The 19,054-nt window shown below is 32.0% G+C and overlaps 1 long non-coding RNA gene across 1 annotated transcript; it reads left to right on the top strand.

Moving 5' to 3' along the window:
- The first annotated feature begins 9,647 nt into the window (after positions 1-9,647).
- On the top strand, positions 9,648-10,894 carry LOC131665330 (uncharacterized). The gene is made up of 3 exons (XR_009302022.1): positions 9,648-9,923; positions 10,081-10,315; positions 10,410-10,894. It is a non-coding gene; the product is annotated as an uncharacterized LOC131665330 (long non-coding RNA).
- The last annotated feature ends 8,160 nt before the right edge of the window (positions 10,895-19,054 follow it).

Below are 19,054 nucleotides of genomic sequence, written 5' to 3'. Positions count from 1 at the left end.
TTATTCAAAAATTAATCTTCCCATTAATCCAGAAGATTTACTGAATGAACTAAAAGATGTAGATTTAGAGTATGCAGAAGAAGATTCTGTTAATAATGAAGACAAAGTCGATGAAAATTATAACAAAGCTACAAATTCTAAATTGCCTCAGGCAGAAGCTTTATTGACTGCAAAATCGCAATCGGACACATTTTACGATGAATATACAATAAATGCTTTACATACTAAAAAACCTAATGAATCGGATACAAAATTATACCAAATGAAAAAAGTATATGAAAATCCGTTGGCTTACAATGACAGTGACTTGGATTTGAAATGTTTTCCAGACATTTTTCCTTACGGTGAATGTGGCCAACGCGTTTCGAGAAATATACGATTAAGAGATTCTGATTTTATTAAACACATATTGACCTCTAAACATTCACAATTTAGAGAAAGCAAACAATTACTTTTTTACTATTTACACGATAACAATATGAGAAATCTGAATGCAGGAATATATCACATGTTACATGTTGTAGATACACGTTATAAATATACAGCTGGAAATTTCAAGAAACAATTGGAGGAGAATCTTTTAGAATCAAATCTTTATTCTATTTTTGCTCGCTTAAGAGGAACTGAAGCGTACTGGATAAAACCTAGAAGAGAACTCAATTGTATGACCCAGGAATATGGCCCAGTTACATTTTTCGTAACCTTAAGTCCCGCAGAATGGAACTGGCCGGATTTGCGTGAATTTATACAAGATTATCAATCATTGGATAATGATAGTAGATCTATTAGTCAACTCGTCGTTGACTATCCTGTTCCAGCTGCAATTTTCATAGAACAAAAGTTCAAAGCCATGATGGCTTATTTGCTTTCCGACGCAAGACCTATAGGAATAATTGAACACTATTATTATGTTCGAGAGTATCAAGGTCGAGGGTTACCTAATTTTCATTGTATTTTCTGGATAAAAGATACTCCAGTATACGACATATCTTCGAATGAAGATGTAAAAAAATTTATAATGCAATACATTACTTATCGTTTACCTAATAAATATACATCTCCAAATATGTATCGTAGAGTAATGGAATATCAACAACACAAACATAATGACTATTGTATGCGTAAAAATAAAACACGAAGTGGTTTTATATCCGCTTGTCGTTTCAAATTTCCGCGAAAGACAACAAAAGAATTTATTTTACGTGATGTTATTATGGCTATAACAAATCGTAGAAAGTTGAAAAACAATAGTAGACTTTATGATCTGCCTCGAGATTTTAATGAACAATATACGAACGACTATATGCCTGCTATATTAGCTTTATGGGAAGGAAACACCGATGCTCAATTTATTGGTGAATCAACGTATATTTTGACGTATTACATTACATGTTATGGAACAAAAGGTGAAAAAAGTAATTTGGATCTTTCTGATATAGCATTGAATAGGTCTCTTTGCAGTAGACTTTGGGCCATAGGTACGCGCGGACTTACTCACAGAGAATGTGGAGCTATAGAAGCGGCTGATACTTTATTAGGTCACCCACTTCATGAAACAGATCCAAATACTACTTTTATATAGGTTGACGTTGGTTTTGAAAAAAAAAAAGAAAATTAAAATCAAAAGTTGCAATGGAACAATTATCTGAAGATTCAACGGATATCTTTTGTGATAATTTAGTAGATACATACTATCCAAAGCGCCCTATAGAGTTAGAAACCATGTGTTTATATGATTTTGCGAGATTTTTCGATATATGGAAAAAAAAGCCAATTCGCAAAGCTGAATATTATAAAATGGATGAAAATTTATATTGCAGAAAAAGAAAACAAGCACGTTTAGTTCTTCATATGAAGTACAATCCTCAAACACAACCTGAAGCCTATTATTTTTCTATATTGATATTATTTAAACCTTGGAGAAATACCGAGGAACTTAAGGGAAACCAAGAAACATATCATAATGCTTTTATTGAAATAAAAGATGATTTATCTGCAGCACTTAAATATCATGATAAGCTGCAGATGATTCAAAATGCTATGGATGAGGCTAATAAATTAATCAAGCAACAAGAATTGGAAAAGACCTTGACCCAAAAATCAGAACATCTGGAAATTACTGATCCTCTTGACGCTACAGAAGTTATAAAAGATGTTCAAGATTTGATTGAAAAGGTTGCCGAAACAAAAGATATTGACGTAGATCAATCAATCAAAAATTTAAATGTTGATCAATTAAGAATATTTAATACAATTACATCTACAATGTCATCTGACAATAAAGTAATAAGACTGTTTGTTAGCGGATTCGGAGGTACTGGTAAAAGTTACCTGATTGAAAACTTGGTATTATGGAACAAACTAAAGAGAAATAAAAATACCGCTGTTGCAGCTCCGACTGGTATTGCAGCATTTAATATTCAGGGATTGACAGTTCACAGATTATTACAATTACCTGTAGAGCAAGGAGGCACGGCAAAATATAAACCTCTATCGGATAATGCGTTAAAAAGAATACGTCAAAGTTTAAAGAATGTTGATTTCATCATTATTGATGAGATTTCTATGATATCAAACGTAACTCTTACGTATATACATTTACGACTGACAGAGATTTTTTGCACATCAGACAAAAAAGACGGTTGGTTTGGTAAAATACATATTGTAGTTTTTGGCGATTTACTTCAACTACCACCTGTGCGAGAAGAATTCGCTTTCATTTCACTGACAAGATCGCAAATTGATAAATACATTAAAGGAATGTTATCATTTAATTTATGGACCTTGTTCGAATATGAGGAATTGACTATAAATATGAGACAGAAAAATGATAAAGGTTACTCAGAAATTTTAGGAAAATTAAGATTAGGTTATTTAACTAATTCTGATATAGAAACTTTACTGAAAAGAAAGATTTCTTTTTCCAGCAATATTCCTTCAAAATTTCTTCATGAACTGTGCCAATATTTGAGTAATTTGCCTACCAATACGGTATGCTTGATGCCGACTAAAGATATGTGCTCAATACTTAATAATACCATGTTGAATAAACTAGAGTGTGAAGAGATAAAGCTAATTGCTAATGATTGTTACAAATGTCCAAAGAGACTAGAAAAATGTGTTTTGAAAATTTTAAACGAAGATGATGACAACGTTTGTGGCATTTCTCGAGTAATCACAATCAAAATAGGTTGTAAAATTATGATACGAAGAAATATCGATGTGTCCATCGGATTAGTTAATGGAACTATAGCAACAGTTATTGCAGTGACCAAAGGAAAAACAGGTATAGATAGCGTGACTATTAGACTTCAATCAAATCAAGAGTATTCTATCAAACAATTAGAATACCAATTTCAAATATTAGATCAAGTATTCATTACGAGAAAACAATTTCCGATTTGTCTAAGTTATGCTATAACTATTCATAAAAGTCAAGGTTTAAGTTTATAAAATGCTGTTATAGACGCTGGAAACAGCATTTTTAGTTGTGGTCAAACGTACGTAGCTTTATCTAGGGTCACTAAACTAGAAGGTTTACATTTAATTAATTTGGATCCTTCTAGTATTAAAGCTGATGAGTCTGCTATAAAAGAATATAATAGACTGAGAAATCAATATCGTACAGATCTTGATATTTATAATATTCCTGTTAAAGGTGTTTACAAAAGTAATAAAATATTTGACAGTGTTTGGTCTATATCACGTCATACATTGCAGATTCAAGCTAATAATGTTAATAATATTTTACAATGTCCGTTGAGTTCATTCATCTATCCATTGCCTGATAAAAATAGCTTATCTTACGCTAAATCATGTATACAGAGTTTATTTCATTGCCAATTGATTAGAGAACATTTACTTGAATCCAAGGATCAAGATATACTTTTACAAATATTTAAACAATATGTTACCAAAACTTTGGTTGATTTAGTCCCGCTTTCAAATTTTCTTAATACTACCAAGTATTCATTCCTAATTCAAAAGGATGCTGCAGATTATTTATCGGATATATGTATGAAATTTGGAATAATAGGCAAACTTACTACACATGAGCTTACCATTGGGATAAGATGCCCAGGTTGTGATTTTAGACCCGATCCAATTACAACATGTAATTGCATTTTAAATTTATACTTAAATACAGAAAAAAATGGGGCATATACGTTGCAGAATATTATAGATGAAAATATTAATGTTTGGCGCGATATTCAAGAAACTTGTCATAATAACTGTAAATATAAAAAACAAAAAAAAGTTTCTCTCCGTATTGATTTGGAAAAAATTTTAATAATTAGGCTGTCACTGTTTTCAGACAATAATAAATTAACTGGATTCAAGATTAATGATGTGCCAAAGACGAAAATTTCTATAGATGATAAATGTTTTAGGGTAATAAGTGCAATTTTTCATTGTGGGCCAAGTATGGACAATGGGTATTATTTTAATGTATTACGCGAAGAAACTTATTGGTTTCATACATCTGATTCTAAATGCACAAAAAAATCATGGCCTAAAGGCTCGAAAGATATATATATATATATATAATATTTTTAGAACAAATTAAAGAACCAAAAAGAAAGTGATCTCGTAAAGAAAATATGAGATGTTTCGCATCAACTCTCCGAACGTGGCGCACGGGTGCCAAAAGATGACTAAGTTCAACTCTTATTTGCACTACTTGAATGTATTTTAGAATGACTAATATTCTAGTCAAGTCTAGTAGAATTTATTATTGTAGTATTCAGTCGTAACCATAGCTTCCATTGAAATAAGTGAAATCTCCATAAAAACACTTTTTACAAAAGTAAAAGGTTGCATAAATCCTTTTTTAACTTCCTTGCCATTTTTATCGCTAAAACCTTGCTACTTCGTCCACAGTTATTTTAATTTATAAAAATGATACGAGCGCTATATATTACTTGCTCATACACGTACATACAGATTTTTGTATCCTATACTAAAAATTATCCATTTTTCACATATTACTCTGTTTAGATCTTAACTCAATAATAGAATTTTCTTATTCGTCTTTAAACTTTTGAAAGTACTGAAATCAATATAAATAAAGCACGGATGCCATTTATAAGTGTAACATCTTAAGGACCAAAAGAATCGATAAAATACTAAAAACTCGATGATTTTATATGTCTAGTTTTCTATGTCTAAACATCATTGTTAACAATGACTGAAACATGTTCAGTATCTATCTTTAAATAATGAATCATTTTTATGTATTTAAATTGATGTATTAGATACACTACGTCTCGATCAACCTTATTTTTTTATGGGATCGTTTTTAAATTTTTGAAAGAAATGAAATCTATTTGAAAATGGCACGGATGCTATTGATTCATTTCAGCTGCTACATAACAAATAGTCACGCATTATTTATACGTTGAAATTTTCAATAACTTATATAAATTTTTGGCAATTTTTATTCTTGCCGGGCCAGTCCGCCAATAATATCAGGTACAAGCATGGACAATAAAATATTATAAAATGAATTACTCTTAGCCGTGTACTGAAAATGAATAATATCTAACGTTAAAAAATTATTACCAAGAACTTTACGTTTCTACCTGGTATAAAAAAATTATTTTTCACTGTGTATCAAAAAAAATATTTCGATATAAATTTAAAAATTGTAAAAGTGACTTTAGTATTTGCTGAACCACGCAATAATTAATATAACACTTTTGTATACTTTTCAGTTGAGTAGTAAAAATCATCTGAGTATTTCATTAAACACTTACAAATACAAATTAATTATAGGTTTACCAAAGACAATATTGATAAAAATATTAAATAATGATAGTAAGGGTGCGTATAATGAAAAGTTAACTGTAAATTAATCATTTCTTTTTAACTCAGGCGACAGGCCCGGCAAGAATAAAAGTTGCCAAAAATTTATATAAGTTATTGAAAATTTCAACGTATAAATAATGCGTGACTATTTGTTATGTAGCAGCTGAAATGAATCAATAGTATCCGTGCCATTTTCAAATAGATTTCATTTCTTTCAAAAATTTAAAAACGATCCCAATAAAAAAATAAGGTTGATCGAGACGTAGTGTATCTAATATCCCTGTTGAAAAAATCCAGCTGGAAATCCAGGCTGGATTTCCAACTGGATTTCCATCTGGAAATCCTGCTGGATCCACCTGGATTCCAGCTAGATTCCAGGTGGATATCCATGCTGGATTTCCAGGTGGATTTCCAGGTGAATTCCAGGTGGATATCCACGCTGGATTCCATGTGGTTATCCAATCTGGATTTCCAGGTGGATTTCCAAGTGGATATCTATGCTGGATTTCCATGTGGATATCCATGCCGGATTTCAAGGTGGATTATCAGCTGGTATTCCAGGTGGATATCTATGCTGGACTTCAGCTGGATTCCAGGTGGATATCCATGCTGGATTTCCAGGTGGATATCTATGCTGGATTTACAGGTGGATTCCAAGTGTATCCATGCTGGATTTCCATGAGGATTTGCAGGTGGATTTCCAGGTGGATTTCCAGAATGAAATGTGGGTGGATTCGAAATCGATTTCCAGGTTAAAATTTGCGTGGATTCCAAATGGATTTCCAGGTGAATTTCCAGAATGAAATGTGGGTGGATTCGAAATCGATTTCCAGGTTAAAATTTGCGTGGATTCCAAAAGGATTTCCAGGTGAATTTCCAGAATGAAATGTGGGTGGATTCGAAATCGATTTCCAGGTTAAAATTTGCGTGGATTCCAAATGGATTTCCAGGTGAATTTCGAGGTGGAAATCTGGGTGGATTCCAAATTCAGTTTCAGGTAGATTTCCAGGTGGATTTCCAGGTTGAAATCTGGCTGGATTCCAAATGGATATCCAGATTAAAATCTGGGTGGATTCAAAATGGAATTTCAGTTGGAAATCTGGGTGGAATTCAAATGGATTTTCAGGTTGAAATTTTGGTAGATTCCCAGTGGATTTCCAAATTGATTTCTAGGATTTCTAGGTAGATTAACGGATATAAATAAACGATATTACTAAAAGTGATTTATTTATAAATATATTAAATTAACAAGCAGTTTCGCCTTTTTTTTTCATTTTTTTCAATATGACATTTATATCTTCCGTTATATAACTATTTTTTTTGATAAGGCTTTGTTCAGTAATTGCTTATTATCTATTTTTAAAGTCTTCTGACAAAAATATGATAAACATTCTGCAAGAAAATGAAACTCAAGTGTAAAAATGTACTATAAATTTTAATAATTATAAAATTCAAACATTAATTTTCTAACTTGTTATTGTTAAATGTTCCATATTGGTCAGCGGAATCCTTCGATTCTTCCCGTTCGGCGTGTAAGAGGGTGGTTCCGCCTTAACGCATCGCTTACTGAGCGCCTCTTCAAAGAAACCGTCTTCATTTCTGTGCATCGCTCTTAAAATTTGTTTCGTAAATTTACTTACGTCTTTTAACTTTAACATATTTTTCCAATCTTCGTACATAATTTTGAAATCTCTATTCAACCAAATGTAACTTATCTAAAATTATTTATATGTATTTTGTAAATATTTATTTATAAGAGTAAAATGAACGATAAGATCAAATTATATTATACTTACTGTGACACCTTCTTTAGAAACAGTTTCTTTCTTTCCAAAATTATAAAAATAATTTGTTTCGTCCGATGCTTCTTTTGAATCAAAACTCTGATCTTCAAGACTCATTCCAGAACACCCATCATCTTCTAAACCAACATTTTTATTTTTTGCTTTTTTGAAGAGATTGTGTGATATGATTTTGAATTCTTGGTTAAATAATCGGACTCCTGGAGCAGCATGATCGTCTATGCCAGAGTCACAAGTCAGATCATCATCAGAAGCTTCATTAAATCTTTTTTTATTTGCTTTTGTTATCAACGATGGTGACCGCTCTTTTTCACAGTCTGTAAAAAGCTTTCCTGAAAGATTTTATTACAAAATGTCAGTATCGGTACCAGTTTGTGACAATAGTATATTATGCAACGGGTGCCAGAATGCTTATCTCATGAAACGAGAGGTTTACGCCACGAGCCGAAGGCGAGTGCTGTAACTCGTTTCGTAAAAAAGCATTTTTGCACCACTTACATACGATATTTTATGCCACGAGTACCCGAAAATAAGCGACGAAGTTGCGATTTTTAGGTTAGAGTGGCGTAAAATATGTAATAATATGTTTTTATTAACTTTTTAATCCTGAAGAATTTGATTTCTTGTTTTCCTCGATTTCCTCACATTCTACATTCCAAATATCTTGAGATTCTTGAAATATTTCCGGTGATTCATTATCGACCGTTGGTAGGTGTGACCAGTCGGCAAATTTCTTTGGAGTTGATGTAGTACAGACAGTATTCATGTCAATCTTAAAGAAAAATCATATATATATGATAATTTTTACAAAAAGTAAATTATACTATGAATAATCAAACAATTATACTATAAATAATAAAAACATAATAACAAAGGAATTATCAACTACTATATACATTTTAAATCAAGGATCGCGGTCGAGAGCCGCAGACGAGTAGGGTCATTTTCAACCTAACATTTACTTTTTTCCCTACGCAAGGAAGATTTTCGGGAAGATTTTTTGAAAAACACTCTGGGGTTATAGCCCATACAGCATGAAATATTGCAATGAAATATTCACTGAAATATTTCAAAAAAATCTTGCAGGAAATTTGTAAAAATATTAAAGAAATAAATCAGGAAGATTTCATCAAAATGTTCCTAGTAAAATTTAGAAAATGTTGTTACAATATTTCACATCCCGCCCGCTATTTTGAAATTCCGCGCACCTGCAAGAGTCTGCGCAGTCGCGCATAACCTCCCTGTTGACACTGTAGCTCTTATAAATGAATTGAGAATGACAGATTGGTATAATCACAAAAAACAAGGTGGTAAAATTAAGATGATCAGTTCACGGGTGAGGTACAGTGGTCGTCTTTTTTTTTTTTTTTTATGCAGCTGCAAAATGTAAAATCGCCGGAGAAAATGCACACGCAAAAGGCTTGGCATTGGCTTTTTCATCGAATTTCAAGGTTTAGAATTGAAAAGTTATTAGTTTTATCAAAATAAGCATTTTCCACGAAGGGTACAATTTACTTTTGGCTGGATTTTCAATTGAAAATATATTAAACTAGGTATTTAATGTTTTATTTTTCAAAGTGTTCCCTCTCTTGAAAGCTCTCTGCGTCTGCGCATAGTCCATTTCCGCACGACTTACTGGCAGTTATGCTGTAGTTTCTTAGATTGTTGATTATTTCTTTTAGAAAAAACATTTCACAATTCTACTGATGATACAATTTATTTTACTGAAGGTAAAATTTTTCTGTATACTTATTTATGTTTGATTTTATTTCCCGACTTAAGGAATCAATGGCGAATAATCAAGATCGATAATTTTCGTTTGTTATAAAAAATATGATGGTACAATTAAAGTTAATGATTTTTTAGGAAAGCACAATTAAAAATACGTCAAATATAATCATTTTTTTTTAACTTTTTTAATTTTTGTCGGGCTGTCTTCTTGTCGGTTGAAAGTATTGGTATGGATCATGGAGACTGTATACGTCTCCCTGGTATGGATGCATTAGATCAAGAACAACAGACTTCTAGTATGGTTGATGTCTTGATGAAGTATTTTTCATTATGGAAAAATGCATCAGAAAATCAATATCAAGTCATCAATATCAAGCATTGATGGCACATGTATGTGCTGTTATAAACATGTCATGTGGTTTGCTTGAAGAAAAATTTTGTGGACAGTTGCGCAATACATTTAGACACGGCTATTCTGCAGGCTATTTAGATTTAGCCCAAGCTTACAATGTTTTGCCGACAAGTATTCAGCAAGGATCTATTCATACGTCAGATACAGAACTTGCAAGATTAATGTTTCTGGTAATTATAATGAAAGTCTGAGCATTTAGTAGCTTTATAGCTTAAATCTGTGTGTTCTCTATCTTTTGTTATCTACTATTGTAGTATTTTTTAGCTTTGGCTGGCCAGATTTTAAATAGATAATTAAGTTATTTAGGAACTTGATTATATTTTACAGGCATACTTGAATAATGCAGAAATAATTAGTATAGAAACTCAGAAGTGTAGTTTAACATCAATGAATACTTTTACTGATAGATGAACATGATCATTTGCTTTGACAATTCTAGTTGGAATAATAAGTTTTTAAAAATAGCCTAACAGAACCAAATTACTTTACACTGGTAGGCATAATGACAGTATACGTAACTGCTTGTTTGGAAAAATTAGTCTTGAAATCTACGTTTAATAGGGTATGTTGGAGATTAAAGTAAAATTAAAATTAATGTTCAAGTTGAATTAATATTGTTGTAATTATTTTCATTGAAATTTGTGTTATTTCTATAGGCTGGTGAGCTCATCATATTTGATAAAGAAGTTTGATCTTTTGCAAGTTATTTGGCTACAATGACTTTGTGATTTATTAGAGACAAATTTGCCAGGCTTACGTAAACACCACAATTGTGGGTATCGAAAAAATGAAAGAACTTGCTGATTATTGTGGTGCAGATGCTATAGCAAGGTGTTTAACGCCAACTGAAGTGAGAAAGATTTTAGCTTTAAGGATAGATATTAAAAGATTCAAAATTTAATAGTATCATAATAACCAAGGCAAATTGTTGGATTTTGTATTTAGTGCTGTTTACAGTTTCACTGTAATAAACTAACAAAAGACTCGAAACAAGCTTATAAAAACAATATTAATAAAGTTTCATGACCTACATGTTTCTTTCTTCTGTAAAATAGTTACTTTAGGCAACAGAGAAATATAACAACAAATTAATTTAAAAATATTTTATAAAGTAAAAAAGGAACAATATAGTCTTGTCTGAATCTGAAATAACGCATTATTAAAAATCATAACTATAAAGTTATAAATATATTTTGTAAATGTTATAGCCAAACAAAAAACATTTAATCATTGAAAAATAATTATTGCTTTTTAAAATACGAAAAGTATTTTTACACTATATTTGTTAAAGGTTTAAGTTCTTTTGTTAGTACATATGATTTTTATAAATAATAAATCACCTTAAACATTTTATATACATCTGGCGTTCATTATTAAAATAAAAAAACAGTTTAAATGAATTATATCAATATGACATCTCAGTACCTGTACTGCTGGATCCAGCTTTTGTTCATATACTTCATTTTCAATTGTTTCTTTGTCATTCCCTAGTTCTTTCAACCTCTGTTCATAGCAATAATTTTTTATTTGTAATCTCTCATTTAATATTGTATATGTCTCCAAGCGTGCGTTCAATATATCTATATTGTTCTTTAATTTAGTCTGTTCGTTTTTCAACATTAAACATTCCTTTTCTAAATTTTTAATTTTTAGTTCTAGTAAATTACGTTCTTCTAAGTCCATTTTTGTCTGTGTCTTGCAATGGATCAATGAACTATTAGCGTTGCCTACATAGCAATTCTCAGTTACTTTTTGGCCCATGTCAAGAGTATTTGCTGTGCATATAAATTTTTCAAATTTTTGGTCGAGTATTTTTTTTTGGGCATCATTTTCATGCTTCTGTGAAATAAAATTGTAAATAAAAATAAATTATATATTATAAATTATTTCTAGCTATTTAAACATAGTAAATGGTGACAAATATTTTAACATACCAAACTAATCAATTTCTTATCTGCATCTGATCTACTAATAGGTTTAATCATTTTTTTATTTTTTGATGTTGGTTCTACATCCACATAAACATTATCTTGAGAGTAGTAGCGTTCCAAAATAGAATTATGTAAAACACTGAAGATGCCCCTTTTTTCAGCAAATTCATTGAACTCTTCATCACTTCTAATCACTGAAAATGAAAATTATTTTGATTGTAATTTCAAATTTATAATAAATTATTTAAAAAAAAAAGTTACTCACTTTTTACAGATGCTATTTGAATAGCAAGTTCTTAATGAATGACTGGACTAAGACTAAAAATGTTGATAAAACCGTCTCTTATGTTAAATAATTATTTTCAGTATCTTATTGTTTGTTTTGCTGCTTATTATTTTTATATTAAAATTTTTTTTAATTGGTAGAACAGTTAGTTATTGAAGATAATAATCTTGCATAAAAGACCAGTTATACAAAAATTTTCAATACAAAAAACGTATGAAATCCATCTGGATTTGTCGAAAAAGATGCACACGGAAATAAACCGGTAATTCGTCTCGAACGCATTTATGGAACAAACGATAATATCCACCTGGATTCCATATAGAAATCCATAAAAATCCACTTGGATTCCAGCCGTATCAACGTGGATATCCAGCTGGATTTCTACGTGGAACCTATGCCTATACAATTAAAAAATTAAATTTCAAATGAGAATGAACTAAACGAGATTTCGTGGAATTTTCAATCTTCTAATTGATAAATAATGTTAGTTAATTTATTTTTCTTAGGAACATCCGTCATCACAATATAATGAAAATTTTTTTGAGGAAAGTAGTGACGAAGAAAATTTCCATGATTTATCAATTGACGAAAATGAAGTCTTTGAAAACAGATTCGAAAAATTACATGAAATTATGAACAGTGACGACTACAACGAACCTGATCCAAAAGTACAGATAAATGTCAGTAGAATAGAAATGATATTGGCTGTTTTAAAATATTGTACAAAATATCACATTCCAACAATAGCAATCATAGATATGTTCAAAATGCTCAATATGTTTTTTAATAAAGAGATGTTTCCAGCAAATCGCTATCAATTTGATAAACTATTTAATCCAGAAGGAGATCAGGAGTATCACTCTATATGTCCGGTTTGTAAATCTTACATCGGAATCTTTGCTAAAAGACAGAAAATGATACTTTGTGAAGCATGTGAAAATGAGGTAAACTTGAAAGATCCTTCTTATAGCGATTATTTTACCATGTTCAATATAGTAGGCGAAATACAAAGATTGATCGAAACAAATGATGATTTCTATTGTGATATTGTTTTTCGGAGAAATAAACAACCTGATGTTGTTTTCGAAGATATTCACGACGGTCACAAATATAAAAAATTTGTTGAATCATTACCGGTTGATCAAAAAGAGTCTTATGTAACAGTGACGTTCAATAGTGATGGAAGTCCAACTTTCAAAAATTCCAAATATTCTATTTGGCCTATACAAATAGTTGTGAATGAAATTCCACTAAATATTCGCTTGCAAAAAACAATTACTTGTGCACTATGGTTTGGTCGTGATAAACCAAACATGACGTATTTCATGCGACCTTTTGTGGAATATATCAATGAACTTTCAAAGAAAGGAATAAGATGTCAGGTACAAAATGAAAAAAGAAATTTGCATGTGTATGCACTCTGCTGTTGTGTAGATTCTGTAGCTCGCGCGCCTATGCAAGGCACCGTCCAGTTTAACGGATATTACGGTTGTAATTGGTGCTTACATCCAGATGTACGAGTTCGTCATGGTACTGGTCATTCTGTGAAATATCCTATTTTAGACGAACATCCTGGAAAACGAACAGCAGATGATACTTTTGAGTTAATGCAAAGAGCTGTAAAATCGAAAGGTCCCGTTTTTGGTATTAAAAGTGTATCTCCATTGTTGCTTCTGAACAAATTTGATATAATAGATGGATTTGTGCCTTGCCCAATGCATTGCGTTGATCTCGGTATAGGAAAACAATTTTGCAACTATTGGTTCACTTCAACCAATGAGTCATATTCAATTCCGAAGAACATACACAAGACCATTGACCAATACATAAAAAACGTGAAAGTACCGACACAATTGGAACGATTGTCACGGCCGTTAAGTGATAGAGCATATTGGAAAGCAAAAGAGTGGTCCAATTGGATACTATATTATAGCCTACCAATATTACAATATATATCACGAGAAACTCCTAAATTCGAAGAGTTCATGATTCATTGGTCTTTGTTAATAAAAGCATATCATACTTTATTAAAAACCAAAATAACTCAAAACGAATTACGAAGAGCTGATTTTCTTTTGAAAAAGTTTGTTTGTTATACAGAACATCTATACACAGATGATGCTATGACGTACAATGTTCACCAATTATTGCACTTAACACAGAGCGTTGCTGACTGGGGTCCATTATATGCACATAGTGGTTATGTGTTTGAATCAGGTAATAGAAAAATAAAACAAACTATCTATGCTGCCAAAGGTGTTTTGAGACAAGTATGTCGTTACTTGTCGTTAGAATTAAATATGATAACATTACAAAAACATGTTGAAGTGAAAAAAGATTCGCCGTTGCTAAAATATATTAGATATTTAGAACATGGTTTCACTGAGAAAACTGTCAAGTTTACTTACAGATATTTTGGAAGAACTGTTCCTAAAAAATATATTTCTAAGTTTCAACTTTGTCCAGAAAAAGTCAGAGCATATGAAAAAATAGTTAAAGATGAATGTGCGTATAAGTCATGTGAAAAAATATTATATCGATCAGATAACTCATTTGCAATGTTAAAAAATGGAAATTACATACAAATACAACAATTTCTTGTGAACATGGACGATGGAAAAGAATATACAACATACAAAAAGATTATGGTAATCGATAATTATTTAGCAAGTGATGAATTACATTGCATCAAACAAGTTATGGAAATCAACTCTGATATTGATATCACAGAAACAAAAAATATCGATAAAATTTGCGTTTATTTAAATATTGATCATTGTAATTATATATCATGTGTACCTAATATGTATTGGATATAAATACTGAATTCATTGACTTCGTAATTTTTAATTTTATGATAAATTTAGTGATCTGGCAATGGTCTGGATATATTTCTTTGAGAACTCAGATTTCAACCTGGAAATCCACCTGGAAATCCACCTAGAAATCCAACTGGAAATCCACCTGGAAATCTACCTGACAATCCGCCTGGAAATCCACCTCGATATCCGCCTGGAACTCCACCTGGAATCCACCTGGAAATCCAGCATAGATATCGATCTGGAAATCCAGCATGGATATCCACCTGGAATCCAGCTGGAAATCCAGCATGGATATCCACCTGGAATCCAGGTGGATCCAGCAGGATTTCCAGATGGAAATTCAGTTGGAAATCCAGCCTGGATTTCCAGCTGGATTTTTTCAACAGGGATATCAATTTAAATACATAAAAATGATTCATTATTTAAAGATAGATACTGAACATGTTTCAGTCATTGTTAACAATGATGTTTAGACATAGAGAACTAGACATATAAAATCATCGAGTTTTTAGTATTTTATCGATTCTTTTGGTCCTTAAGATGTTACACTTATAAATGGCATCCGTGCTTTATTTATATTGATTTCAGTACTTTCAAAAGTTTAAAGACGAATAAGAAAATTCTATTATTGAGTTAAGATCTAAACAGAGTAATATGTGAAAAATGGATAATTTTTAGTATAGGATACAAAAATCTGTCTGTACGTGTATGAGCAAGGAATATATAGCGCTCGTATCATTTTTATAAATTAAAATAACTGTGGACGAAGTAGCAAGGTTTTAGCGATAAAAATGACAAGGAAGTTAAAAAAGCATTCATGCAACCTTTTACTTTTGTAAAAAGTGTTTTTATGGAGATTCAAATTTTCGACACGGAAGAAAAAATTTTTTTTTTTATTTTTTTTCTCCATAAAAAAGCAAAAACCGGAAACCGGACTGGTATACGTTTGAACACGATGGTACAACGAATCTACAAAAAAAAATGGGCCAAAAAAAAAGAAGGCCGTCTTGAGATAAATCGGTATTTTTACAAGATGCAATTTTTATGCAAAAGTGCAGAATCTTCTGAAAAATGCATTTATGCACATTTTTGATCACGAACATTTGCAGGTCTTCAATTTTGCTACAATATGAAAAAAGTTTCATCCGATTTGGACTAATAATGACCGAGCAGTAGAAAGTCGAAATCCAACTCTCAAAATTTTTTTTTAACTTTGAATTTTAGAAGTGAATTTTCAAAATTCAATATTAAATCAAATATGCGTCTAAGGCAAAAAAAAAATACGTGTCGCTTTATTTTCATCATAGAATCTCAAAAAAATAGTTTGGTGTGGTTTGCTCATGGGTGCCCATGGAGCTCCGTATGATTTGAGATAGAATCGGCCATTAAATTTTCTAGAATTTCATTCTATGCATTTAATACTAAACTATCCAAAATTGTGCGTACTCTGGGCGATGCCTTAGCTATTCAGTATGACCTTTCATGTTTCCTTAATTGGTGTACTAGAAACGGTCTCACGTTGAATGTTACTCGTATTATAGGCGCCGTTTTGACGTTCTCTTAAAGTTGTCAACCTATGACGATAAATTACACCTTTAGCAGTGTTTAGCAGAATTTAAGGACCTTGGAGTGACCCTTGAATAGAAATTGTCTTTTGCCAGCCACATATTCTCTGTTAACTTCTTTTGTATTATTTTATATCATATTCGATGTTAAAGAATTTAGAAATGTTGATTCACTTTATAATTTATATCGTTCCTTCTTGTAAGCTAAACTCATCTATACAGAGCTCGTTTGGTATTCTCATAATATTAATCGGATTCAGTTATTGGAGGCGGTCTAGTATTGATTCTAGCGGTATCGATGTTGGACCACTGGATTATGAATCCTAATTAATAATATTTTTCAACTTATCGTCATACACTATATTTATGTCTCTACATTCAAACGCCAAGTTAAAGTACAACTCTTACAATTTGAATAGCACTCATCATTATATATGTTCGCTTATAATTACTTGTTGATTGCGTTGTTAGCCCACATTGATTAATATTAGATTTCTTTTTATTTAGTATTATACTTTTCTTTCTTTTTTTTGTTTTTCCATTTTTCATTACATATTTACCATTTATGTATAAAATTTATGTATTAAATAAACCGTTTAATAAATAAAATAAAATAGAATTAACACAAATAAAAAACGAAAATCCAGTACAATAATCGGAGACGCACGCGACTCGACAATCTAATTATTGCTACTTGTTTTTGGAGAGTTGTGGCAGCACGCACAATGCACGTTTCTCTCTCTCTTCATCATTTCATAGGTTTTCGCGCTCTTCGCAATCACCGTCCTCGTATCTCTTTTGACATCCTTTTTTCCCGTCAACCTCTCTCAGCTGTATGAATTAGCTCGTCCTCCGCACTTGAAACAGAGAAACAGACATGAGAACGTATACACACACTTTTAACCTGAACGCGACTAATGTACGATTATAAAAGCCAACAGAAAAATCTGTAAAACTTGTGATTCATCGTTATATCACAAATATTTAATTTCAATACTCAAGGAACATCATATCATTCTAATAATCATTCGTCACTCCCACAAAAGCAAATATCACGTTGAAGTTCGAATTATTCATTAAGCAATTCGAATTAAGTTCTTTATTGAACCACCGAACGTTAAAAAAGAAATTCCTCAATGTTAAAACTGTTAAGAACTCAGGCATATAAAAAATAATAAAAGTACTATACGAGATATGTTCAAAAAGTAAGGCGAATTTTTATTTCTATGAAAAAATATTTATTTATTCACCAATATTTATGTTGTCTCCTTAAAAGTAATCCCCCTCAGATATAATACACTTGTGCTAACGTTTTCTCCAAATCTCAAAGCACTTCTGGTAAACACTTTCTGGTATAGCCTTGAGTTCTTCCAGCGATTTTTTCTTTATCTTTTCAATCATTCCAAATCTCCGTCCTTTTATGGGTTTCTTGAGTTTTGGGAATAGAAAAAAGTTGCAGAGGGCCATATCCGCTGAATACGGAGGCTGAGGCATGACTGTGGCGTTAGTTTTGGCCAAAAAATCTCTTACAAGCAACAATGAATGAGCAGGTGCATTTATCGTGATGCAAAATCTACGAATTGTTTTTCCAAAGTTCCGGACGTTTTCTGCGTATTGCCTATTGTAAACGACGCATAACTTAAAGGTAATACTCCTTATTGACCGTACGACCTTGTTGTAAGAATTCCTCAAGAACTACGTCACGGTATCATAGAAGACAGTGAGCAAAACCTTGACATTAGATCGATTTTGGCGTACTTTTTAGGGTGTCAGCTCTGCTAGGGTCTTTTATTGGGACGATTAGGTTTTAGCTTCGACATTATAACCATATACTTACGATGCATCACCAGTTATAACCCTTTTGAAAAAATCGGGATCTTTATTGACTTCGAACAACATATCCAGAGCGATGGTCATGCAACGGTTCTTTTGATCAAAATTAAGCAATGATGAAATTTGTAATAATGGAAAGAAGGGAAATAGTGAGAGATGGAAATTTATTTAATTTTATATATATTCAGCAACGTTCCGTCAGCATATTTGCTAACCTCTTCAGGCTTTATTAACAGAAAAACAATAAATTATTAACAATAAAGTTGCAAATATAATTTTAATGGCATATAGTTATATATACTTGGGTACATGATTTCTCTCGTAGTCAAATGATTATAGGCTAAAACAAATAGCTCGTAGCCAGTCATGTTACAATACAGTAAGAAATCAAGTATTTCAACATATATATATTGTAACGGAGAATCACGGCCCGGCAGTTGTTCTCCATCAGGCTCTTACTGATCCTCGTGCGCCCTGCCTAGCTGAGAGTGTGTGCTAGTTGAGCACACTCTAATCGCTCTGTCTTTCTTGCTCCCTTTCTTGATGTGCGACGGCTGCGGCGGTGATTGGAGGGAAGTGACGAGAAGAGCGCAGTGAGAAAGAGAGAGAGAGAGACGGAAGATAGGAGAGCCAGCGAGTCGTCGGCAGACCTACGCGCGTATCTCGTTGGCGAAGAGAGGAGAAAATCGGCAGTGGCTGTTGAGTAGCCGAACGGACCGCCGCGCGCACACCTTTCATTCATCGCTTCTCCTGCATTTTTTGTGTTTTCTGAGTTCCCACGCCCTCGCCGAAGACTTTTCGAGGATACGTGACCGGTGCGCGGAGTAACAGTTCTTTTGGTGTGTTTTCCGCGAGTGCAGCGAG

Source organism: Phymastichus coffea, unplaced genomic scaffold (assembly GCF_024137745.1).
Source record: "Phymastichus coffea isolate CEN01 unplaced genomic scaffold, Cenicafe_Pcof_1.1 PCOF00003, whole genome shotgun sequence".
Classification (NCBI taxonomy): domain Eukaryota; kingdom Metazoa; phylum Arthropoda; class Insecta; order Hymenoptera; family Eulophidae; genus Phymastichus; species Phymastichus coffea.
The sequence above is the reverse complement of the archived record's forward strand: the minus strand, read 5'-3'. Positions and strand labels throughout refer to the sequence as shown.